The sequence below is a fragment of the Physella acuta genome, unplaced genomic scaffold (genome assembly GCF_028476545.2).
Source record: "Physella acuta isolate Inbredline_101_S28 unplaced genomic scaffold, ASM2847654v3 ptg000152l, whole genome shotgun sequence".
Classification (NCBI taxonomy): Eukaryota; Metazoa; Mollusca; class Gastropoda; family Physidae; genus Physella; species Physella acuta.
This window is the reverse complement of record NW_026731671.1, coordinates 65,607-91,420: the sequence shown is the minus strand read 5'-3', so window position 1 is coordinate 91,420 and position 25,814 is coordinate 65,607. Positions and strand designations below refer to the sequence as shown.

The 25,814-nt window shown below is 38.3% G+C and overlaps 1 protein-coding gene across 5 annotated transcripts in view; it reads right to left on the bottom strand.

Annotated features, from left to right (window-relative positions):
- LOC131935677 (calmodulin-A) overlaps nucleotides 1-25,814 on the bottom strand; it is a 124,160-nt gene that overhangs the window by 36,557 nt on the left and 61,789 nt on the right. Inside the window, exon 1 of one of the 5 annotated variants that reach the window (XM_059292198.1) lies at nucleotides 22,741-23,112. The exons of 3 other annotated variants lie outside the window; for them this stretch is intronic. The gene's annotated coding sequence lies outside the window, so the exon portion shown is untranslated. Of the gene's footprint in view, nucleotides 1-22,740; nucleotides 23,113-25,814 lie in introns of those variants that run through there. One more of the 5 variants, XM_059292199.1, reaches the window with a different exon arrangement.

The following is a 25,814-nucleotide window of genomic DNA, read 5'->3' as shown; positions in this document are numbered from 1 at the left end:
CGCGTGTTAAGTCTCCCATATGGAAAGTTTTATCTGGCCAAAAAAAAATCCATTACAAATGGATTCTTTGTGTGGTCAAAGGTGAAAGAAAGAAAAGGTTATGGCGTGCGGTCAGACTAGCGCGTGGTCCAGCTAATCTGACCAAAGGCTATCCACCAATAAGGTCAAGCCTGGATCTGTTACAGTCTGCTATTGTGCTGACCCGTCTATATCTGAGCCATAAAGTCAGAAGATAATGCCCCAGGTGACCTATTGACCAGCAGCCTACCTTCTGGTCGAGAAATGTGCGTCTGACCGATTGATATGTGTGGTTAAAGAAGTCTGTGGGGTTTATGGAATGGCGTGGCCTAGAGGTAGAGCGCTAGATTGCTAACCCGAAAGTCTTGAGCTCGAATCCGAGTTCAAGTCAGTAGAACGTTCCTGAGTCCACCCAGACTTGTTGGAAACCTAACTCACGTTATTGAAAGTTAAGGCGACCGGGCATAGTGCTGGCCACATTATCCCTTTACATGCCGAGGTTACAGAAACTGGTGAACTCTACTTCACTTGCTCCACTGGTTTTAACTAGTATGACAATTAGCTTCAGCATATACTGGAATAGTGTCTACCTCTTGGTCTAGTTATACTCTTACCCAAACAGACATATGAGCCTATATTATATGTATATATATTTAACCCGAATGAGAATATAGGCCTATACCTAATTTGAAGCACAATAAACTTATATCTTGTCTATTCAGAAATAATCTTGCACGATGCATGATACATTTTAAAGTAAACATTCAACGCACATATTGTCTATATTTTCTTCTTGTCAACGTTGAAACCGCGTCTTAAGTCTAGACTCGCGTCGCACACGATAACATTCCAGCCTTTAACAAATTACAACAGGGTGCATCAAACAGACATTGAAAACAAAAAACAACAACAACATACCCTATAGTTCAATAGATTCACACGCCGCTTATAAAATTTTTGCTCCGTTTCCATCAATTATTAATACAACAATTATTACCCCGCTGGTGACGCAAGTAGGCTTAGGGGTTTTAAAACATCACAAGGATAAAGAAACGCATTGAAAAACATAAAACATGACAATAAAAAAAACAAAAAACATAAAACATCACAAGAATAAAGAAACACTTTGAACATAAAACATGACAATAAAGAAACACATTGAAAAACATAAAACATCACCCGAATAAAGAAACGCATTGAAAAACATAAAACATCACCCGAAAAGCATTGAAAACCTAAACTAATACAGACACACAAAAAAAAACAAAAAAAAAAAACAACGACCAAAACTGTCTTTGTATAAATACATAAGTACGAAACGATACATTAACCTAAGACCCCCCCTTCCCTAAAATCTCCCACTGCCCTAACCCTAACCCACCATAAGTGACCAATCTACAAACTCCGTCAAATTAAATACCTAAAAATGCCGGTGAAAGTGTGTTCCATATCAGCTGCCCAAATGTACACATCGTTCGCATAATGTACTTAAATTTTAAACCTAAACCTAATCCAAATGCTGAAGGTAAGAGTATCGTTATTGGTGAAAACTTTTAGCTTAAAAAAAACTAATACTTAGCTGTAAAATTTTCGTAATATAGTTAGATAAAAATCTAAATGTTCACATATTGTCTCCCCTCACTATTACAACAAGTATAAAAGGGCGATAACTTCCACCTAGATAACAAACCCAAACATCGCATTTCTAGTGTTTACACACACGACTATGCGCCATGTCCGAATATTGACTTTAGCCGACCCGGGCGTTAATCTACTGACCTTTGACCCCGTCTACAGACCGCAGCAGAATGACCACTGAACCACACTTTTACAACACACTTCGAATCATTACATTATCAATAGCTATAAATAGACACGATCCAACACACACGAGAATTACGGCATCCATTTAAAAAAAAATCTACTGTCACAATTTTGTTTCTACATAGTGTGTACATTAACACATCGCTGAATAGCGAACACGTGATAATCTCTTATTTATATCGAAGCTATTTTTAGAACGTATTTGATGTGAGCGGGATTTTAAAAAAAAAACAACAACACGTTTTGTATGGCTGGGGAGCAAAACACACGAGCTAAAAATAGCTCTGTCACATGTGTTGGCTGAATGACGAATTGCAATGATTTTTTTTGTTATAACACATAACCAATACATGAGAGGCTCTCAATATAGTGTGATGCCGGGGGGGGGGGGGGTGTAGGTAATCGTATGACATAACTCCAACGAACAAGCTGAGTTTCAGGCATCTCTTGGGGGCCTCGATTCATGCCCCCCCCCCCCCACCAAACGGAATAGAAAACATGATTTATGTAGAAAATATACTCAAACTAGTGTTGTTCTCCCCCCCCCCCCACCCCCGCCAGAAATTTAAATGCACCCCCTCCCCCTCCCCGAAAGTTTCATATGCCCCCCCCCCCCCTCCATTCCCGGAAAAAAAATGTCTGAAAGAAACACTGCACACAAGCTGCGACAGTGCCACATGAGTCTAAAGAATATTGGATAGAATGTGCTGACAAAAGCCGTGGCGGAAACGTCAAACAGAGCCGGAAAACGCCAAACAGAGCCGGAAAACGCCTAACAGAGCCGGAAAAAGAATTTAAAAAAAAACAACAACGAAAGAGCATTATCAAATACCAGGAGAAGAAACAACCGGAAAAAACACGAATTAAGCGGACAATGCATGATACAGCCGGACAAAATCTCATACAGTCGCACAAACCAATCCAGTCTGATACACTAGCACTAAATTATATAATATCCCACGATTATTCAACCGGCGTTAAAACACACTACAAAATAATTTTTAAAACCGCCGGCTCATACCCGTTTCCATAGCAACAAGAATTGTGTAGAAGTAAAAAAAAATGTCATTAAAAATAACTATTCAAAAAACCTACTGACATTTGAGAGAGATGTTTTACACTTAACATAATAAAAATATAATTTATTGATAAACACATTGTGGACATGGTGAGCTAGTGATGTTTCAAGGTTATATGTCAGTTGTCAATGATGTATGGACCGTCGGGGTCAGTTATCAATGATGTATGGACTGTCAGGGTCAGTTATCAATGATGTATGGACTGTCAGGGTCAGTTATCAATGATGTATGGACCGTCAGGGTAAACCGTTGGCAGATAAGTCAAGCATGACGTGATCTGAGGTGTGGCGAATTAGTCTAATTAATTGACTAATCACTGGCAGTCACGTGTGAGCTGTTTTCGAGGTAGTAGCACAGTTGGGTCATTGGAGAGAGAAAAACAGGAAAGAGTGAATCGGAGGGCATTGAATTTGAGGGCATTGAATTTGAGGGCAAATCAGTAGGTCAATGGAGAGAGAAAATAAGTAGGTCAATGGAGAGAGCAATAAGTAGGTCAATGGAGAGAGCAATAAATAGGTCAATGGAGAGAGCAAATAAGTAGGTCAATGGAGAGAGCAAATAAGTAGGTCAATGGAGAGAGAAAATCAGTAGGTCAATGGAGAGAGAAAATCAGTAGGTCAATGGAGAGCGCATAAGTAGGTCAGCGAAGAGAGCGACAAGTCAGTAGGTCACTGGATTTAAAGAGAATGGGTTGTAGGTCATTATAGATGGAAAAAGACTGTCTTTTTAGTGGAGCATGAGAAACACGAACAATACTTTGAAAAGTGGGGGAAGGGGGGGGGGAGACACCATTAATTGCAAATTGTACGAGAGTCGTCGGTCTCGACTTGCACGAGTTTCTCGCGTGATTTGAGAACAACCGTTTGTATTAGCCGCTTGACCTGGCATTGTACTTGGGCAATGACGTCACCTAGACCGCCCATTCCAAGGCGGTTAAGACTTGGGTAATGGAGGGCTTAGATTCTGACAGAAATGGGCTTATGTAATGCTAGGGTGACGTGGTTATAGTAGAGGCTGGTGTAATGGGTAACAGTCAACAAAGAAGGAAACAAATAGTAGAGGTAAAAAAACACCATAGAAGTAAAAACAGAAGTAGTTGATAGACAGTCGAGGAACAACCCAATCTTGCAGAATACGGTGTATTTTTTCTTTAATTTATAGCAGTGGCGGATTTCGAGAGGGGTTGACTTGGTTATACACCGAGGGCCATCGAATTTTAACGCGTTTTTTTTTTAAATATAAAAATACAACAAAACTCTATTATATAATTCTTGTGATAATGTTAAGGGTGCTGGGTGTTTCAGTTTTCTCGGCCTTCATCCAACTAAGTTCGATCAAGCCTTTCATGAATATCGGCCTTTTCCATTATACAATTGTTAAAATATGTAAAAAAAAAAAATACATTAAACGATGGAGATGTTGACCATTGAACCCAAACTACAACTTTGCAAAGCTAACTTAAAACTTTTCTAAAAGCTAAAACCTACCTATTTTTAAAATTTTACTTTAAAATCTACTTTTAATGTAGTATGGGTTAACTACATCACACTAATTTAATCTTTTGATTAATTCCCACTTTATTCATTAGCAACGTTTCTATTCTAATTAATTGATTTTATACTTTAAAAAAAAATCACCCTTTAATGGATGTAAGGCTTTGCTAATGTATTTACGTGTGCTAAACCAGGACGAAGTATTTTGCAATGATGAATGAAAGTTAAAAAAAAGTCCGTATTTTAGCCAATGAATGCAAGCTTTTAATGCTGAAACGAGGTCGCCCCATCTCATTGGCTGGAACGTAGGATAGTTTTAACATTGAGTTAACATTTTTTTAACTCACTGGCCTAAAGAGGTCGTTTCACAGCGAATAGTTTTCAATCAAACGCTGATAAGAATCTTTGTGACGGCTATAAAACTAAGAGTAAAAACACTCAATGAGAGGTAGAGGGAGTAGAGTATAACTGAAATCGAGAAGCAATGGCGTAGCTTAACCAATCGGTGGTGGCGCAAAATGACGATTTTGGGCTGCTTTCACGTCCGCACATTTAGGAATAAATTCGATTATTCCATTACTTTAATATATCTGTTTAATTAAATGCATCACGGGGCGGGGCAACTACCACACCCCCTAGTTACGCCATCATAGCTAAACGTTTAGAAGTGAATTCAGGCTGGGTTTACTGGCTTAAATTCTAAAACTTGCAGTGACAAAGCAAAATATGTAGGATACAACGTTAATTATGCAATTTTAATGTCCAGGTCTATCGCACGCATTTGTTTAATCAGCTTAATTAATTAGTGAATAGAATAAATAAACGATGGCAAGAATTTCAGAGGAGTAGTGACCACACAAGCGACTAAACTCAAATTTTGATACCACAGAACTTATTCGATTCCATTCTAGTACTTAATCTCATAGCATCATATGCTGCAACATATACATAGTCTGAGATTACATGTAAGCTTGAGATTCTTGCATTACATCTAACGTGTAAGCTGGCGATTCGTGTGGCAAATATAACGGAAGTATTCAGGTATGCAATGCATGTTGGGATATCTAAACTCGTTCAAACAAGCGCTAATCACATTTCCCATTTCTCTGTTGAAAAGCAATTGCAATGGGATTCGAGATTTTTTTTGTTGTTGGCATAATTAAGAAGCAGCTAAATATAGAAACCTCGAAATGCCCGTATGTAATACAAGAATCGTATAGAACAAAGTACCATGCACATACATTCTAAAGCACATACATTCTAAAGCATACAACACACTACGCCAAACACCATCACTTTAACACATCCACACCTCCCTCTCCCCATGAACACAACAGCTCGAAACAATTATCCCTTCCTCCCAAATTCCCTCCCTCCCCACCCTTCCATAACCCCTCCCTTTTAAAACAGTCACATGAGCACACCAAACGTGCACCCCTTTATCCCTACCACTCTACCCCCACCCCACAGAACCCCCAGATTTAAACGTTTCTCTCTTGTAAACTCTGAATAGCCACTAGCTCAACACTAATGATGCTGAATAAGGGACATAATCACCACGTAATTGCTCTACTTGGGGTAGAGTGGGGGGTGTGAGGAGGTATGTGTGTATGGGGGAGGGGGTTAGAGCTTGTGTTTGGGGGAATAAAAGATTAACGTTTATGGTATTAATCTAGACTAGAGAGAAATCGGCAATTTTACTTTTTTCTATGCGGCAAAACTCATAAAAATACCTTGATTATTAAAAATTATTTTAACCTTCAAATAAATGCTAGCATATTTTTTGTCATTTATATCTAGCTTTACTCCTTCAACTAAAACTCTCGGCTTATATATTCAGCATTTAACTCACTGCTTACATCTTTACCTCTCTGCTTACACACCTTCAACCCACTGCCTACATCGTGAGCTCAAATGTACTCACATCAACCCTCCCTCACCAGTCACTAAATGTAGACCTCCGCTCCAGAGGAGGAGGGGGGGGGGGTAAATATACGGTGACCTACCCCCATTTACATCAAGCCAACGATCGATCTCCGCATTCGCCAGCCGCCATGATAGATAAAACGGTTTCTATAACCGTGACGTCAGCGCTGGTGAGCCACGCACTGGCGAACAGACAAACGGTTAGACAGCGATTTAAAAAAAAAATACACCACCACCATTGATCCTTGACGCGAAGAATGAGCAACCATCGCCCAGGGCGTTTTGTAACATTACCAGGTGTTGGCATATCAGATCGTAACAAAGACATGTGTACATTCGATACATCGTAACAAAGACATGTGTACATTCGATATATCGTAACAAAGAAATGTGTACATTCGATATATCGTAATAAAGACATGTGAACATTCAATATATCGTAATAAAGACATGTGAACATTCAATATATCGTAATAAAGACATGTGTACATTCAATATATATCGTGACAAAGACATGTGTACATTCGATATATCGTAACAAAGACATGTGTACATTCGATATATCTTAAAGAAATGTATACATTAGATATATCGTAACAAAGAAATGTGTACATTCGATATATCGTAACAAAGAAATGTGTACATTCAATATATATCGTAACAAAGACATGTGTACATTCGATATATCGTAACAAAGACATGTGTACATACGATATATCGTAACAAAGAAATGTGTACATTCGATATATCGTAACAAAGAAATGTTTATAGTTGACATATCAGATCCTAACAAAGAAATGTGTACATTCGATATATCGTAACAAAGAAATGTGTTGACATCTGGTAAAAAAGTGTACATTTCGCATCACTTAAAGAAATGTGAAAATTGACATATCGTTACAAAGAATTATGTCAAATTGACATATCGTATCAAAGAAATGTGTAAAATTGACACATCTCATAACAAAGATATGTAAAGGTGACATCAGATCGTAGCAAAGAAATGTATACAATTGACATATCTTAACAAAGAAATGTGTCAAATTGACATATCGTAACAAATATAACCGATGATCGCAAGGACAGCGGTGATTTAACAAAGCATTGACAACCTCAAACAAATCGTAACAAAACATTGAGAACCTCAAACAAATCGAAGGATCAATAACAACATTTGTCCTGAGCGCAGCAAAGAGAGAATTACCTGTACGTGCGGTTCAGTGACCTACGGTGGGGGTGGGGGTGTGTGTATGTCGTGGGGGTGGGGGTGGTTCAATGACTTACTTGCAGGGGGAAGAAACATGCAGTTAAGAGTGGGGAGTGTAGAAATGGGGAGTATACGGAACAATGCAGAGAGTAGAATTAGCGTGTATGTAGCATACTAGGCTGCAGAGAGTAAAATATGCGTGTAAGTAGCATAGTAGGTTAGACAGAGTAGAAATATTGTGTATGCAGCATTTTTGGCTAGAGAGAGTACCGTAAACTGTGTGTAGCATACTAGGCTGGAGAGAGTTAAAGAAGTGATAATTCGTAAAATAAATTAATTATTTGTCATTAAATTTGTACTTTTCTATTAAAGACACGCATACAGACGGCGTAAAGTTGAACATATGCAGGTAACACCATACTATTTATTAACAACAACAACAAAACACTAACATTGATGACATCACGTAAGCTAGTTATTCTTAACACCTTGGCTTTTTGTAATCAGCATAAGTAACCAGAACCCAACAGCCCCTTACATATGTACTGAATAAGTAATGAATTAAATAGCACAATGCAAGACCACATGCCTGCGTTCAGCCCGATGTAATAATTGTGCCGAACGGTGCGATATTGTGGCGCGGCCGACCCAGGCTATTTATAGCACGAGTCGATTCTAATTAATACCGGAGGGACGAGATGGATGGAGGGAAGGATGAAGTCCTCCGCCTGAGTAGAGAGTGGTTAGGGAATTCCCGGAGAGATGTCTAGAACTCGAGGGAGTTGAAAGAATTTTAAATGGCTGAAACGACAAAATGAAATTTGAAAAATTAAGATAGAAATACAATTTTTTAAATAGTAATCTGTTAAAAAGAATATAATAGAATTACGCTAACAATTATATTGCAATTAAGTGATTATGTCATTAATTGGCAACAGAATGCATTGAGGCGTTAGGGTTAGACTAGAAATAGTAGTTAGCGATAAGAATTGAAAATTTGTCCGCGGGCGCCGGGAAGGGTCGCTACGCCAACAAGTGCCGCGTCGACACAAACTTGATAATGGAGCTCAAGACTTTCAGGATAGTACGTATGTGCTCTACCAATGGACCACACCATTCCACTGTTCCATAACAAGGAAATAATCGGTCATATCGAACCTTGCATTCCAGACTGTATTCACAAGCTTTAAAATTATTTTTTTTGCATCATCCTAACCCGGAAGTGTTTGTTTTTTTAGTTGGCGTGGTCACCTTGATGACTAACTGTCACTCAACCAACAAAACACGTGACAGAGACGTACAAACACTCGAACCCCAACAACGACAACAACATCTGTGACCCCGTCATCAAACCCAGCAGCTGATGTCATTAAACCCACCAGGTCACTTTTTAATATCGCACATTAACATGTGGAATTTTTTTCCACAGCTACTATCAGAAAATGGATTCTTCTAAAAATAGGGGTGATAGGTTAGTTTATAGTTTACTATATTTGATAATGCTACTTTCGAATGTTAACATAATCTTAACCCAACCACTTGTTTTAGTTAGTTTTAATCCTACTACAAACCCCAAAGATCCTAAATTGAAATTAATTAAATTGAAGTTAATTAACACAAAATTAGCATCCTACCAATCCTATTTTTGGAAGAACTCATTGTTGTACAAAGTAGAACCGTCGAATAATAAGAAGTAAATACCACGAATTCCAAGTTCTAAAATGTCTCATTCAAGGGCTATAATTCATGTATAAAGACAAGAGTCAATGCTCCTTGAAAAATGTACTATATCTTATTTTACACTTTGGTCCGGGGTTTTAAAAAAATTGCACAGACGAATCACACTTTTACCTCTTGCATTGTTTTTTACGAAACAAAAACAGATGACACTTTATATGATGAACACACGAGTCCCCAATGTCGAGGACGTTTTTTGCTGACTGACACATCCGCTGTTTGAACTGCTCACGGACTTAAGTCGCGTGACTAGGCACAAATCACGACACACGTGTTCGAGTCGGTAAAGCTCATGGTTGCTAAACTGAAAAGCCACGAGTTCGAAACCTCGGGCAGATGAGGAGCAGATGAGGCTCGTTAGCTGGGGACAGCCACTCTTCTAGGAGAGACAACTCCAAAATCAAACAACTGCTGCCTTGTAGTTTGTTCTTGGTTGGACAAAGGCTATGGAAGCAAATCCAAAAAGAAAAGCAGGCTGAAATCGGAGTCAATGGCCTCAATGGTGCATAACCAGTTGACTCTTATACTTAATTGTGCTGGAGGGATTCCGTCCAACACTAAAAAATTAAGAACGAAGAAGAAGACGAAACACATCCTATAACTCCCGCACACCCACACACACGTGCAAAATAAATACCACTCGTTCCAATTCACTTTAACCCTTTACACTCCGCTTATTCTTTAAAAAAAAAAAAAAAAACCACGACAAAAGGTAGAGTAAGAGAGCGATATAGAGCGGCACATCAAAGATTTCAAAGCCGTTATCATTTTTAACCCACTGCACCAACATGTCCCGGGGGTAATGAAAGATGCACGCCATGACGTCATGTCAGGTGAGGCTCAGACAAGGCCCGGGGAGGGGTGAGGTCGGGGGATGAAAGGGTTAATAGATCCGCGAGGCGCAAGATAATGCTCATTATTCTGTTGCTTTCATCTCCAGTGAGTAGTGCATTGTGTGTGTTTGTGTGTGTGTGTGTGTGTGTGTGTACTCGCTCGTGAATTTTATATAAGAAAACATCGGCACTGTGCGTCTTTAGCAGACCCAGTAAGAAGAAACATATTAGGGCAGGTGAGATATGATGCAAGGACGTCAGTATTATAGACCGGGGGGGGGGGGGGGGGAGAAGAGGGGAGGTGACCTCAATATATACATATATTAAACTAACAGACATTGTTGAGAACAATGTCTGATTAACATAATTTAAAGTGAACTTTTTAATTAATTAGGTCTTGTTATATATGCGACCATTTTGTCCTCTAGTATTGTTTGGCATATTCGACAATGTGTTTGTTTGTTGGAAGTTATAGAAGGAGCTCCACTGAACATAAAAAAAAAATTACAAATGGCGTCAACGGAAAGTTGATTTGAGGTCTTTTTTGGACAGTTTTTATAGTGACACTGGCTTATAGTAAAGTGACTACTGTGGTAGTGGGTGCTTGTTTAGAGTGGCATTGAGTAGAAAGAGATTGGTGTGTGAAGTGAAACGGGTCAAAAAGGTCATTGGGTCAAGAGGATATTTGGGCCAAGAGGGTATTTGGGCCAAGAGGGTATTTGGGTCAAGAGGGTATTTGGGTCAAGAGGGTATTTGGGTCAATAGGGTATTTGGGTAAAGAGGGTATTTGGGTCAAGAGGGTATTTGGGTCAAGAGGGTATTTGGGTCAAGAGGGTATTTGGGTCAAGAGGGTATTTGGGTCAAGAGGGTATTTGGGTCAAGAGGGTATTTGGGTCAAGAGGGTATTTGGGTCAAGAGGGTATTTGGGTCAAGAGGGTATTTGGGTCAAGAGGGTATTTGGGTCAAGAGGGTATTTGGGTCAAGAGGGTATTTGGGTCAAGAGGGTATTTGGGTCAAGAGGGTATTTGGGTCAAGAGGGTATTTGAACCAAGGGGGTATTTGGACCAAGGGGGTATTTGGACCAAGGGGGTATTTGGACCAAGGGGATATTTGGACCAAAGAGGTATTTGGACCAAGGTTTTTTTTGGACAAAGTGGGTCATTGGGTCAAATTGGTAAATTTGTTCTAACTATCATAATACGTTTTTATAAGGTTGTTCTATCTATTTTTAAAACAAGACGCGTTAAAAGGTTTTTTCACTGCGACACCCCCCCCCCCTCAGTTACCGTAACTGGTGCCTCCCGACCTAGCGACGCCACTGGTTCGGACTATAATGATAGGGTTGAAGCCCCTAGCCTAGCTAGGTAGGTGTCAGCTGAAATTGTGGCTACACCGCTGCATCGTTCGTCGACAGCAATCATTTATTTGTTGTGCATTGAATTATTTTAATTTACCGACATACACAATTAACAATCATTTCATTGTATGAACAGAGATTATGAATGCAGAGAAAATAGGGGGGGGGGGGTTATATACAAAAGAGGTCATTTATAATTAAAAAATGAACATTTATATTTTCATTAAAATTGGCCGAACACATACACTGACTACATTGAGTATTATGGGAGCTTCTCAATGCAACTGCTGAATCAACGATTACAAGAATTGATTTTTTTTAAATCACACACAATCAATGAAAAAAAAAATCGATATTTCTGAAACGGTAAGAATAATTCACATTGAATATCGATAAGTCGCCGTACTTCACAAGGTTATTACAACAGTGATAGAAATACCGCTTACCCGGCTGTAAATATAAGGAGTTTTACATTATTATAGCGCTTTGACGTCATTCGCTATGCATGAATGGCCATGGACTACTATCAGTCACCCAGCCGTACATAAAGACTTTTTTGTTATCTGTTCAATAATACGACACTCATGTGGAGTGGTTTATTTTTAGATGTAAGGACAGTTTTTTTTTTCGCCAGATAAATTGGACCGGGAATTTGGGTTGAATGTAATTAATATATTTGCATAAACTACTCATTGCCAGGTTGTAATTCTGTTTTTTCGAAGTTTGGTTTCAATTTTTAAATATATTTGTTTTGTTAGTGAGCTTTTGGGTTAATTGAGACCAGTGGCGTAGCGAGGTCGGGAGTCACCCGGTGCGGCACTTAATGGTGTCACCCCCCCCCCCCAGAGGCGTAGCGACACTTCCCGGGGACAAACTTTCAAGTTTTCGATTTGCACCCCCCCCCCCCCTCAAACTTTCAATTTGCACCCCCCTCAAGTTTTTCTCTATATATTTTGCTATTTTATGCCTTGGTGTCACACCCCTAAATGGTGTCACCCGGTGCGGTCCGCCCCCCGCTACGCCCCTGATTGAGACAGTGGTCGGTAACTTAAGGCTTATGAGTCGTATGTGGACTCTTGAATGAGTACATTTCAAGCCATATTAATAAATAACAATGAAACATTGAAAAGAATGGGCATTTTAAATACAATTAGCACTTTCAACATTTTGTTTTAATGGGCAGATTTAGCGCGATTTTTGTCCTTAGATGGGATTCAACGTATGCGGCTGTAAGTTACCCTCTAATTTTCTAGGGGCCCTTGATTAAAACTTCCGGGGTCTCTGACTTAATTATTCCGGGGCCCCCCACAGTAAGCTTTCTTGAGCCACTTATCAGAGACCCTAGACTAAGATATGGGGCCTAATGTATGATAAGGACTGTTCATAACTAAAACGTTTTAGGCCCCCACCCCCCTTTACAGAATGTTGGGAATGAAATGTTGCAACCAGATCAGCCCCCCCCCCCCCCCATTCACCCATCAACTTAATCCGCCACTGGGTTAAGCTCCACCTCTAAAATTACATTGCGCTAGCCACTGGCTAGCTCAACAATTACCCTAAACCACCCCCTTCCCCCTTTCCAATTCAACCGTTAATATATTTCATATATAAGTATTAACTAACCAAGAACTGTGGCACTGATAAAAGACAATACTACATGCAGGTCACTATGTACTACCCTTAAACACAGGGGCAGATAAGTACAAAACACAAACTCAGTACTCCCACAAGTTCCATAACTGTAACCCTTTTACACTCACTACCCACAAACAAAAAAAGAAAATTACTTCAGTCACTAAGTGACAATTAAACGACCAAATACCTAACGGCACTATACATTCAACATCGGGTTAGGGAATAAAAAAAAAAAAAAACCCAAAACAACAAAAACAAACAAAACAAAGACAAACACCTCACAATTTAAAGAAATGGTAGACAGTCTGTAGTCAGGTTAGTGAGTAGCAAAAGGCAACAGTAGACGTAAGTGAATATTTAAACAAGCCGGCGAGAGGGTTTAACGGGGCGGGGCAGGCGTAGGTTCGTTAAAGTCCGGGTAATTAGCTGGTACCCACTAGGAAGACAGTCGCCTTAATTATTCAAGCCATGACCGTCCCTAATCAGACGTACCGGGGAGGGATTGGTCTATGGACTACGACCAAATGGATCTAGACTAATTGGTCGAGCTATTGTCAAAGTACAATGCATCGACCGAATGACTGGAGGGTCCGAATTTACATACGCTGACCTATTGGCTAATAGATTTGACTTCTTAGATAGACAAATTGAAGGTGCACTTTATATAATAAAACAGACCCTGGCCCTCGCCGATAAAAAAGGTCTGTTAACTATACAAAGCGCCAATTACTTGGACTATCAGCCAAATAAACGGTCGACCGACCAACTGACCAACACGTGTCCAACCCGTCGACCGACCAGCTGATCAACCCGTCGACCGACCAGCTGACAGACCCGTCGACCGACCAACGGACCAACCCGTCGACCGACCAACGGACCAACCCGTCGACCGACCAGCTGACCAACCCGTCGACCGACCAACGGACCAACCCGTCGACCGACCAACGGACCAACCCGTCGACCGACCAGCTGACCAACCCGTCGACCGACCAACTGACCAACCCGTCGACTGACCACTCGACTATAGATTAAAGAACGAAGCCAAAATTTTAATTAAAAAGGGCATCAGACGCTAAATTTGTACTCACAAACGTTCTAATAATGCTCATCTCTAAGCTCAACACTAGAATTAAACTTTATCCTAAGCTTAACATAACGAAAAAGTTCCCGACGAAAAATAAATTACCACGTAATCCCGTTGCTAAGAAAAATTACCTTTTATCCTTTAACCCTTGGTAGCTATTGATAGTCAATGAAATCGCGAAATACGTATCCACACTATAGTACACAATACCTATTGACAATGTTAAGTATTAAATGGACTAAAGTAAAATGAAACGAACAAACTGAGTAATGTAAAGCTAGATTTAGAAAAATTATCGATAAAACACTGTTAAAGTATAAAATAGGAGTCAATTTTCTCAAAAGTGTTGGCCTTTAATAGTTGTACTTTAACACATACAACTCACGTGTTTTAAAATAGTGATAACATCTTGAAATATCCCGTTAACAATACTTATTCATTTATTTTAATGTGATTCAATGTATGGAGACTTGTACTAAAATATAATGTAGCATAACAGTACATTTTTTCACTCTCACTGGAGTGTTTTGTTATAAGGTGTAGCATTATGAGTAATTGACATAGTGTTAATTTTAGAGCACACGCAATAAGGTTTCAAGCCCAAATGATAATAAATTAAGTAGGAGCATCTTAACTCTACACAGAAATATCCGTTTGCTTCATAACAAAGAACTTCTGTTATCGTTATGGTGAATAAACACAGTATAGTTTAGATTAGGGTTAGAGCTAAAAATCAACGTGAGCAGAGTAGGACTTGAGTAAGGAAAGAATAATAGTACTAGCAACATCCAAAATAGGTTCGATATGTTCTGAGAGAAGTTACTGAAGCTCTTCATTGACTCTTTGCAGTGGCGGATACTTCTGAGGGCACATTTGGCATCAGCATAGGGGCCCGCCAACTTTAATTCGCCCCTGACTATGGGTATGATAGGAAAACCCACGAAAACTCGAGTCCGAAAATCTGTACACTACTCATGAAAATAAAACATTCCTCTCATGGAGTTTTTAAAATAAAAAATTAAACTCACGTTTTAGCACCCCAAAATGAATTCAATACTGGAAAAGTACAAGGAAAATTCCACCTCTGGTCATGTTATGAAAACGATACAGTCTTCAAGAGAACAAAAAAACAACAACTTCATTTTTCAAAGAATGGAAAGGATATTTGTCGCTTACAATCTTGAATAAATAAAACCAATTTACGACTAAGGTTCGTTTCTAAAAAAAAAAGAAAAGCCAAGTATTACAGTAAAAAGAAACAACAAAAGGCTATGAAATTCTGCGATAGTAAACATTTTTCCAGCCAGTTTCAAGAGCCCGTGAATTATTTATTCCCGAGTTAATGGACGGCAGTAACAAAAACATTTATAATTTAGCTTGGATTCAGCCATTGTAGCCGGGCGGTTAAGTGTATTGACAATGTTTATTTTTAGAACTTTCAGCCGTTTACTCAGTTTTTTTTATTTCATTTGTTAAAGCAATGAAAAGATAAGAGATTCGGAGATTTAGACCAAGGGTCGACAACCGTTTTAGGGCTACAAGTTTATATTATTTCTGATAAAAAAATATTTTTAGAAGCCACACAATCGTACTATTTTTATATTTTAGATAGTATAATCCATATGTATACAGATTTTATGTTTACAATGTTATACTTGTTACCTTGTTACACATATTTATAAAAAAAAATAGAGATGTATTTATTTATTCTAAAACAGCTGGATGCAAGTCACAACGGCTCCGGAGCTGTAGATTAACAGCTCCTAATTAAGACTTAGCCCCTAAAACAAAAGAAAGTAAAAGAAAATGTTCTTAATACACAATATTTTCCAATGACGAAAACAAATTTGGCTTTGGAACCAGTGTTATTTCATGCATCTTTCCGTAGGGGTGGAATAGCTGTCCCCCGCCCTCACCAGAGCACGCCCACCACTCCCCCCCCTCGCTTTATCGGACGAATTAAGAAAAATAAATAAATAGAAAATATCTACTTTAATCATTTTCATATTTGCGCGCAAAAATGTTTCAAATTCTCACCTTACGGAAAATTAAAAATGCCCTACGGAGCGAAATGTCTGGGGAAAAAAAAACATGATTGGTGTGAGGTGGTGATTTTGTGTGGGTGTGTGGGGTTCAATCTAAGACACTGACATCCTTCACGAAACAAGACAGCACCACACCCACGGGCTTATCGTCCCGTGGGTAAACATGACCTCGTCACATCGAATACATATTTGTAAAAAAAACAACAATTCTAGCCCATTGTTTGTCGCTCCTGTCATGATATTAAATATAGAAACACCATTAGCTTTAGCTTATATTAACTTTATTTCAGTTAACAGCGGACGTCCTGGAAGTCAATCGAGGTGGAAAAAATAAAATCTAGAACAAAAAAAAAAAAAAAATAACAAAAAAACGAACCCCCCTCCCCCATAAAAAAATAAACAACAAAAAAAGACCATACATAAAAAAAAACTGCCAAACTCAACTAAAAGAACCCGTACGTTTCCCGAGTCAATATTTATCATCCGCACGTTGATCGCGGTGACATTATCAACCACACACGTACACCTCATTATCAACCATCTCTCTCTCCACACTGGCCGCCTCGGGCGTAGTACGCATGACCAAGATGGCGGCGGCAGTTCAGCACCGGAAGTTGCGGAAACGTCAAAGATGATCGTACACGCTGTTTTCTACCACCGACAACGGCACATTCACACATACACACACACAGACAAAGCCACCAGCTGTAGTCGCTTCCAGAGGTTCTATGTTACACCTGAGTTCACCTGTGTGACGTCATGAGGTCAAAAGTTTAACCCGAACAAGAATTTCTTCGTTGTGTTTTTTTGTGTGTCAAAAAATCTTTCTTAACTAATGCTAAACTCAATGGTTTCTCTAACCATAGCCCTGAACCAAACCCCAACTAGTTAACAACTATCCTTAGCCTAGCTTTAGCCATCAACCATATCATAACTCTAAACCTAACCCAAAACTACTCTAAAACTATCCTTAGCCTTGCTTTAGCCATCAACCATAACTCTAAACCTAATCCAAAACTACTCTACAACTATCCTTAGCCTTGCTTTAGCCATCAACCATAACTCTAAACCTAACCCAAAACTACTCTACAACTATCCTTAGCCTTGCTTTAGCCATCAACCATAACTCTAAACCTAACCCAAAACTACTCTACAACTATCCTTAGCCTAGCTTTAGCCATCAACCATAACTCTAAACCTAACCCAAAACTACTCTACAACTATCCTTAGCCTTGCTTTAGCCATCAAACATAACTCTAAACCTAATCCACACTCCTCTACAACTATCCTTAGCCACGAAACACCAAAGCCCTAACCTTAACCTTAGCGGTCCTATAAATAACCAAAACCATATCTCTAACAACGAGACAGCCTAATATAAAAAAGACCCCCATCTACAACTATCGAGTTCTGAGTAGACCTACAATCTTAAACCTACACACCGTAGAACCTCATCTTTCTAATATTGATCACACCATTTATAATAACAAAAAAATAGAGTATTCCAGGCGATGTATCCAATATTTGTTGCACAAATAGAAAAATAGGGCTCTAGACGAGGAATGTACTTAAAAAATCAATTGATAAAATATTGAGCTCGGCACCCAGACGCACTGTAGTGAAGATTACTCAGACAGTGTGGACGATTAAAAGTTGGGTAAAAATAAGAAAGAAAATAAGTTCCTAAAGGGGAGAAAGAATAGGCCCAAATGAAAACATAAATGGTTAATAAAAATATAAAAAAGAGCTAAAAAATTAGACTAAAAAGGAGAGAAATAAAAATGTTAAAAAAAAATAGACAAAAAAAAACCATCCACAAAAAGGATGAAGGACACGTAAGGCGATGAAATACGATGTTTATATGTGTGTGTTTGAGTGTGATGGTGTGTGTGTGCTCGCGCGCGTGTGTGTGTGTGTGTGTGTGTGCTGGTGCGTGCTTGTGCGCTGGTGTGTGTGTTTTGGTGTGTGTGTGTGTTGGTGTGTGGGTATGCTGGTGTGTGTGTGTGTGCTGGTGCGCGTGTTGTGATAGCGTGTTTGCTTTCTGATGGTAACGATGGTGATTATGTTGTATTAAGTAGAGAAAGTCGAAAAACAAAAGTAAAAAAATAGAAGGTTGTAGATTCGAACCAGCTTACACAGAAGATTGATCACACATACATTCAAACAAAACTCATTAATTCACTAATTTCATTTCACCCCCCCCCCCCCCCACCCTCTCACCGTCCCAGCATTCAAACCACCGAGGCTACCAGCGGCGCCTGATAATTACAATATTTTTTTACCCATATAAACGAAAAAAAAAAAAGCCCAGGAAAAGACAACCCTAGATAAGGGACGCAACTCAATTTAAAATTGAGAGCGGTTAAAAAAAAAAGTTAATTATTACACTTTAAAATATTTTTTTTTTGCACTGAAGATCTTTTGCATCAGACTAATAAAAGTATTAAATTAATTACTGTTGACTATTTTTTTCCTAATTTAGAATAACCTATAGTTTTTACAAGTGTATAAATATTGAAAAAGAGCACCCACTAGAAAACTAAAAATAAAAAAAGATAAAAAATAAACGTTACGAAAAAAACCCCACTTCCGTGATTTGATGATCATTAGTGCAGATAATGTACAGCTCATCTACTTCCGTTTTTAACGATAAATATAAATACGTTCATTCCAGTTAAAAAATAAAATAAAAAAATAAACGAAACAATTTCGGAGAAGGAATAACCCACGCAAAAAATGTAATCTCGATTTAAATTAAATTCACGTAAAATTGATGAGAACATAAAATCAGGTATTTCGATAGAAACAGTTATAAATAGAAATATATCATTACTTGAAAGAAATGAATGGCAGAGGTCGACGCCATCGTGGCTCGAACCATGGACAACGACCAACAACGCAGCTTCGTGTCTAACCTCCTATCACTTTGACCAGCTGGAAAGCTATCATGCAAGATGGGATCCAATACGCATAAAATGTAAGTAAAGTTTCCCTTTGAAACCTTACGGTCTATGGGGCAAGTGAAGTAGAGTTCACTTGTTTCTTTGACCTCGGCATATGAAGAGATAGTGTGGTCAGCACTATGCCCAGCCGCCTTTACTTTCCCTAACATGAGTTAGGTACCCATCAGAGCTGGGTGGACTCAGTACACATACATACATCGTAAAGAAGTGTAACCTCCAGCCCTCCACCTAAGACATCTTTAAAGTATACTCTCCCTCCTCCCTATAAGACATCTTAAAAGAAGTACACCTTCCACCCCGCATAAGACATCTTTAAAGAAGTATACCCTCCATCCCCCGTAAGACATCTTTAAAGAAGTATACCCTCCCCCCTCCACCAATAAGACATCACCTTTAATGAAGTATTTCAAAAATCCCCATACAACAAGCAATCTTTCCGTGTTTTGGTCTCACCTGTTGCATCAACACGATTTGTGTACATGCCCCACATTGACAGGTTCCCATAGCAACGGCCGAACCCAATTACAAAACAAACAAAACAACATAATAAAATGAAAAAAAAAAAAAGAACACGACAACGGTTTGTCGATTTTTATGAAAGGTCGTCTATTTTAGTCTTGTCAGGAAAATGAAATTCCAGAATTCATTAAGTAAATTGATGCGCGCGGAGGTTTAGCGACATATGCCGCCATTACTGAACAACACGGTATTAGATTATAGGCGTTAAATAATGTAAAAAAACACGATACATCTCAATGCAACATATTTAAACAAGCGTGTTATTTTCTCATTACATTTTGTTTAAAAAAAAAAATATGAGATATTAGTTAACACGGACACTTGCTGAAGAGTAAGGCTACCAATGTGTCGGGATTATTGATTGGTTTGTTGCATCACGTGGTAGGGTGCTGTCATGTTTAAAAGTACGTTTGTTAAAGGTGGAATCTTAGGAGACGGGACCTACAGAGATGGGACCTTTAGAGATGGAACCTACAGAGATGGGACCTACAGAGACGGCTACAGAGACGGGACCTACAGAGACGGCTACAGAGACGGGACCTACAGAGACGGGACCTACAGAGACGGGACCTACAGAGACGGGACCAACAGAGGTGGGACCTACAGAGGCGGGACCCAGAAGGGACCTATAAACAATGACGTAAAAGACAAATCCAAGCGATATTCACGGTTTCAAATTCCTACAACTTTTGGAAAATTAATCACATATTATCGTACAATCATGAGCACAATTATAACGTTTTGCGATCATCATCAATATTTATATAAGTTAAATGATTAATGTCTATTATTTTTACAATTTGTACATTTAAAAAATAATTACAGACCGAATACGCAATAATAATCATAAACTAATTAGAAAATACGCCCGGCCAGACAAATCGTAAATTCTATGTTTATAAATGCCATTCACATCGAAAACAAAAGGCTGATTACGAGAATACGAATCAAACCTGCTTGTGCATTAATTATCTCCCCTTACTGTACCACTTCGCACCCCAAACCAAGGGCACATAACTTAGGCGAGAATTTTTAAAAGAAATGAAAACAATAGACTTTATGTAATGGCCGTGTACGTCCTGTGTGGTAATGAAGGTGACAGACTTTGATAATGGATTGTCTTTTTTTTTGTATAATTAATCAGCAACTCGAATCTCTGGTAGATTACATTCAGTAGTACCAAAATTGAGAGGGGGGGGGGTAGGGCAAAGTATTCATACACGAAGTCTGTCACATCAAAAAGTTATTAACTGACAAGGTTTTGTTATCATAATTTTAGCACAATTGTATAAATTAAAAAAAAATTGTTGACAGTTTAAATTAAAAAGACGTACGCACTTATTAGAGAAGTGTCTTATTTTATTTTTTTACATTGCCTTTTTTCCACTTTTTTTTCACGTTTTGTAAATGTTAATTTTTTGGAAAACTTCGTAATTTCAGTCACTAAGGTTTTGTAACAAAGTGTTTATAAAGTGAAGTTCCCTTTTCGATTCTGACGGTCCATTGGGCAAGTGAAGTAGAGTTTACCGGTTTCTCTAATCTCGACATATGAAGGGATTGTGTGGTCAGCACTATGCACAGCCGTCTTTGCTTTCCCCAATGTAAGTTAGGTACCCAACAGGGCTGAGTGGACTCAGGGCAACACAAGGATAAAATTTCGCACATGCGTCCAGGTTTATAATATCTACATATTTATTCCCCTATACTCAGCTTACTTAAGGAAATATTTAACGCTTAAGTAACGCTGTCAATTAGTTTTAACACATTTTATTCTACACTAGTCATCATAATGAACATACTTAGAATATATGTGGCCGAGCGCTACAGTGTACGAGACAACCTGCCTAAAGCTCTCCCGTTCGTTTCACGAGTCGACTCAGCCTTGACGGATACCTGACTTGAATTGGGGAAGGTTAAAGCAGTTGGGAATAATGCTGATCACACTATCCCTTCATACGTCGCTGCCAGTAGAGCGAATATTCTACATCAGCCCCACCAATAAACAAAAAAGTGGTACTTTTTTTTTTACTACACTTGTTCGGAATACGTGCAACCCTTACGATCCCGGAAGCTAATGTATACCTACACAGTGTGAGAATAGTGTGAATGTAGGTACGAATAAGGTAAATATACCTAAACAGTCTGATGGTACGGTAAATATACCTAAACAGTCTGATGGTACGGTAAATATACCTAAACAGTCTGGTTGTAAGGTAAATATACCTAAACAGTCTGGTTGTACGGTAAATATACCTAAACAGTCTGGTTGTAAGGTAAATATACCTAAACAGTCTGGTTGTAGTAAGGTAAATATACCTAAACAGTCTGGTTGTACGGTAAATATACCTAGACTAGCGAAAACCCATAACAGGCAATCATTATTAGTGCTTTGTGTCTTGATGTTATTTTCTTGAGAGCATTCATCACAACCAAACCACCAGCGTGTTTTAAGCATGATGGGTAAATAGCGAACTAAACAGTTATGTGTCACTAAGCATGATAGGTAAATAGCGAACTAAACAGATATGTGTCATTAAGCATGATAGGTAAATAGCGAACTAAACAGTTATGTGTCACTAAGCATGATAGGTAAATAGCGAACTATGCTTAAAGCTATACCCGCTAAGCATGTTAGGTAATTAGCGAACTTAACCCAGCGTTGATATCGCTTAGGATGTTAGGTAATTAGCGATCTAAAGCCCAGCGTTAATGTCGCTTAGCATGGTAAGTAATTAAAGTATTAATAAAAGAGATTAATTTTCACTTATTAAACTCATTTTTTCGTAAGCCAAAGTTATCACTTAAGAACAATATATATCCCAAATAGCCGGCTTATCCACAAGGATAAACAAGTTTATTTACGATTTATATTTCGCCTATAGTCTATCCAGTCCTTTGTAAAACTAACTAGATCTAGAGTATTTCGTTGCTTTACAATACAAAAACAAAATTCCCAAACTAGATCTAAATAGCTGCTACAAAACAATATCTACACAAGCAATAATTTTATCAACACAAACCTGTATCATATATTGTTCAAGTATAAAATAAACAACAATAACCTATTTACTCATGAACGAGCTCCAGTTCTATAAATAACTCCCACAGTCACGTGTCCAGATACATGAATGAATGATTCCAAACAATTGAAGTTGAAACAACAAAAAACAGCTGAGCTCTTCACAAGCTAAAAATAACTTTACATTCCCTTTTCACTTATTTACATACATTTGAAATACACGCTTCGAATCCGCACAAAAGCAGCAAAGGGAAGCCCGGAGCGTGAAAAATATAAACAAAAAGCACTAAAACAGGGAAAGCACTCTAGCCGAACACACACACGAGTCGTCTCCCTGCCGTGAATCCCTTCCACGAGCGTACAGCCGAATGAAACACATTATTGACCGTGTGGGCCCATTGATGCCAGCCCCGACTGCTAGAACCAGAAGCGATGACAGACTGCGAACAAGCAGACGATAGGTTTTTTTTTCCTCTCTCTCACTCCTCCCCCCCCCCCCTCCACACAAGCCGTTTGAGCGCGGTTGTGTTTTTTTTTCCCTTCTTTCTTTTCGTATTTCCTTCTCGGTCGATCGTCTTATTTCTCGCGAGATCGATGTATTAGCAATACATGGTCTTTTACTCGCTTCTCTCTCTTGTAACTCCGCATGCAATTAATGAATTATTTTTTTTTAAAAATACAACCCCCCCCCCACCACCCCATCCTCATCGAATAGACGCACCATTCTTCACATCATGCTTTTAAAGCAGCATTTTTACATTTAAACGTATCCTAGATAATCTACAGGTAGCGCTATGCATCCGTATTCTATTTACTAGTATCTTTAACTTTAATGAATAGTAGCCACCACCACCCCCCCCCCCCAGCTATGCGTCCGTATTCGATTTACAAGTATCGTTAATGAATAGTAGCCACTACCCCCTCCCATCCTCATCGAATAGGCGCACCATTCTTCAACTCCACACCATGCTTTTAAAGCAGCATTATTACATGTAAAAATATCTTAGATAATCTACAGGTAGCTTAGCATCCGTATTCGATTCACTAGTATCACTGTTAACAAAAGTTACCCCCCCCCCCAGGCAATACAAGCCTTGAACTAACTGTAAGCCTATCTGGTCTATACCAGCCATTCACATTCATCTTTACCGTAACTGTAACTGCCATTTGGAGTTTAGAAAAAAAAAATCAAACGAATTCGTAACTAAATGGGACGGAGGCGCGTGGTTCAGTGGTAAACCACGATTGCTAGCTCGAAAGCTTCGAGTTCATTTCCTTCTTACCAGCCGGTAGAACGCCCACCTAGCACTGGACAATAGTAAAAACATGGGACCACAAAGCTGACCACTTTCATATGCCTAAACCGTTATATAAACCGATAGATTTGAAAAAAAGGCAAAAAAAAAAAAAAAAAAAAAAAAAAAAAAAAAAAAAAAAACCAGCAAATCCTTCTTCATAAACAAAGAAAAACAGGAAAAAGCAACTTAAAACTAAGATGAAGCCCCTTGTCACCAAACTCCAAACTAGTGTTTAGAAATCCTGACGTCCAGAGGAAGATATAAAAATTCGGGATTTTCCACATTGGGCACACTCGAAAAGAACCATTAAAGCCACAAGCGAAGTATCAGAGAATACTAGTTTTAGCACTTTAGAGCATTCAATTAACTTAATTAAAATCTTAGAATCTTTACCAGCAGGATTTAAAAAAAAAATAATTAAATTAGATTTACCTGCACTCTTAAGTTTTGATCTGTCCAACATTTAAAAAAAAAATACATTTTTCTTTAAAACAAACCAAAATTTGTTTACATAAAAATTAACGTTTTAAAATTATTTTTAATGTATTGACGCTAGTCAAGAGAATTACGATCACCTGCTTAAACCTGGTCATTAAATTTTTAAACATCTGATTACCGACGGACATCTCAACACTAATTAAGTTTAATTGGCTCCCATTTAAATTAAGCGGAGAGGTGTGCATTTATCCGTAGACCATTATAGAACTTAAAATGAATGTAATTAATAAAAAATAGAGTGCCGTTAATTTTTTAGTAACCGTGTAGAGAAAAGTTGAAGGGGAGGGGGGGCGGGGGGGTTAAGAAGATAGTTAAGAATGGTTTTCAGTTATTGAGGCCTATGTTCCACAAAGAGTTAAGAAGACTAGATCTAAATAATTGCAGCTGTATTTAAAAAAAAAACAAATTAGATATTAAAACTGTATTTAAAAATCGAACCAATTTTTTAAACTGTTTAAAAAAAGGCAATACATATTTCAAATTACGAATTTTTAAAAATTGTCACTTCAGAGAAAAAATTTGATTATATGGACATATGATTTCAATTTTTCACATCAATAGTTGCTAAAGTTTAAATCATTGTTCCCGTCAGTTTGTTTAAAATAAAAACAAACAAACCAACACAAGGAGCGGTAAAAATCTGGCACTGGCTTGCATGTGTAATGTGAACAAAATGGCATCGAGTTTGGACGGGAGGAAAAAGCCCAGACGTAGGGAAGAAAAAACCTGCAGGCAATTCTATCCTAGGCATGGGCAAGCCTGAACTATTGGGAAGGGAATATTGATGGGAAATGTGGATGTTCTCATTAAAAGAACAAAGGGAGAGAACCGAGCTAGTGTTTTTTTTCTGTTTTTTTTGGTAATGTTTTTTAAACACCGCAAACCGGAAGTGGTGGTGATAAAAAAAGGGCAAAAAAATGTAATTAAAAATGAGGGGAATTTTTTTTTTAAAGAATAATATTATCTGTGCACTTGTTTAGATTGTCAATACAAACATATGCTTTGTTAAGAAAGGATAGAAATAATTGTATGAATATATGGTGAAAAATATATATCTCGTAAAAAAAATTCCATTTATTAATGATATGATAAAAAATAAAGCTATTTATCCTTATATTTTGACACTCTTTGCATAATGCAAAGCTATGCTTTTCGTCAAAGACACGAAAAAAAAAAAACGAAAAAAAAAACCAACCCCTTAATTTTTGCTTAAGCTGCGTTATTTTATTTAGCAACAAAGAATGTTTTTAATAAGAAAAACGATACAATATACCAAAAT